The following is a 2,500-nucleotide window of genomic DNA, read 5'->3' as shown; positions in this document are numbered from 1 at the left end:
ACTGTTCACTACACTGTTCACTGTTCACAACACTGTTCACTACACACCACTGTTCACTACACTGTTCACTACACAACACTGTTCACTACACTGTTCACTGTTCACAACACTGTTCACTACACAACACTGTTGTTCACTACACTGTTCACTACACAACACTGTTCACTACACTGTTCACTACACAACACTGTTCACTACACTGTTCACTACACACCACTGTTCACTACACTGTTCACTACACAACACTGTTCACTACACTGTTCACTACACAACACTGTTCACTACACTGTTCACTACACAACACTGTTCACTACACTGTTCACTACACAACACTGTTCACTACACAACAGTGTTCACTACACTGTTAACTACACTACACTGTTCACTACACAACACTGTTCACTACACAACACTGTTCACTACACTGTTCACTACACAACACTGTTCACTACACTGTTCACTACACAACACTGTTCACTACACAACACTGTTCACTACACTGTTCACTACACACCACTGTTCACTACACACCACTGTTCACTACACTGTTCACTACACACCACTGTTCACTACACAACACTGTTCACTACACACCACTGTTCACTACACTGTTCACTACACAACACTGTTCACTACACTTTTCACTACACACCACTGTTCACTACACACCACTGTTCACTACACTGTTCATTACACAACACTGTTCACTACACTGTTCACTACACACCACTGTTCACTACACTGTTCACTACACAACACTGTTCACTACACAACACTGTTCACTACACTGTTAACTACACAACACTGTTCACTACACTGTTCACTACACAACACTGTTCACTACACAACACAACACTGTTCACTACACTGTTCACTACACTACACACCACTGTTCACTACACTGTTCACTACACAACACTGTTCACTACACTGTTCACAACACTGTTCACTACACTGTTAACTACACAACACTGTTCACTACACTGTTCACTACACAACCATGTGTTCACTACACAACACTGTACACTAGCACACACTGAACATGTTCACTACACTGTTCACTACACACCACTGTTCACCTAGCTACTGACATGTAGTCACCACTAGTTACTGAGCATGTAGTCTTACCAGCTACTGAGCATGTAGTCACCTAGCCACTGAGCACCAGCTAGCCACTGAGCATGTAGTCTTACCTAGCTACTGAGCATGTAGTCTTACCTAGCTACTGAGCATGTAGTCTTACCTAGCTACTGAACATGTAGTCTTACCTAGCTACTGAGCATGTAGTCCTTACCTAGCTACTGAGCATGTAGTCTTACCTAGCTACTAGCTACTGAGCATGTAGTCTTACCTAGCTACTGAGCATGTAGTCCTTACCTAGCTACTGAGCATGTAGTCTTACCTAGCTACTGAGCATGTAGTCTTACCTAGCTACTGAGCATGTAGTCTTACCTAGCTACTGAGCATGTAGTCTCACCTAGCCACTGAGCATGTAGTCCCCACTCTAGCTACTGAACATGTAGTCTCACCTAGCCACTGGAGCATGTAGTCCTTACTAGCCACTGCCACTGAACATGTAGTCCACCTAGCCACTGAGCATGTAGTCCTTACCCTAGCCACCGGAACATGTAGTCTTACCTAGCCACTGAGCATGTAGTCCACCTCTAGCTACTGAACATGTAGTCCTTACCTAGCCACTGGAGCATGTAGTCCACCTAGCCACTGAGCATGTAGTCCACCTAGCCACTGAGCATGTAGTCCACCTTAGCCACTGAGCATGTAGTCCACCTAGCCACTGAACATGTAGTCTCACCTAGCTACTGGAGCATGTAGTCCTTACCTAGCCACTGAACATGTAGTCCCACCTAGCCACTGAGCATGTAGTCCTTACCTAGCTACTGAAGCATGTAGTCCTTACCTAGCTACTGAACATGTAGTCTTACCTAGCTACTGAGCATGTAGTCCTTACCTAGCCACTGAGCATGTAGTCTTACCTAGCTACTGGAGCATGTAGTCCCTTACCTAGCTACTGAGCATGTAGTCCTTACCTAGCTACTGAGCATGTAGTCTTACCTAGCTACTGAGCATGTAGTCCTTACTCTAGCTACTGAGCATGTAGTCCTTACTCAGCTACTGAGCATGTAGTCCTTACTTAGCTACTGAGCATGTAGTCCTTACCTAGCTACTGAGCATGTAGTCCCACCTAGCTACTGAGCATGTAGTCCCACCTAGCTACTGAGCATGTAGTCCTTACCTAGCTACTGAGCATGTAGTCCCTTACCTAGCCACTGAGCATGTAGTCCTTACCTAGCTACTGAACATGTAGTCCTTACTCTAGCTACTGAGCATGTAGTCCTTACCTAGCTACTGAGCATGTAGTCCCACTCTAGCTACTGGAGCATGTAGTCTTACTCTAGCTACTGAGCATGTAGTCCTTACCCTAGCTACTGAGCATGTAGTCCACCTAGCTACTGAGCATGTAGTCCTTACCTAGCCACTG

Source organism: Perca flavescens, unplaced genomic scaffold, assembly GCF_004354835.1.
Source record: "Perca flavescens isolate YP-PL-M2 unplaced genomic scaffold, PFLA_1.0 EPR50_1.1_unplaced_scaf_24, whole genome shotgun sequence".
NCBI lineage: Eukaryota > Metazoa > Chordata > Actinopteri > Perciformes > Percidae > Perca > Perca flavescens.
The sequence above is the reverse complement of the archived record's forward strand: the minus strand, read 5'-3'. Positions refer to the sequence as shown.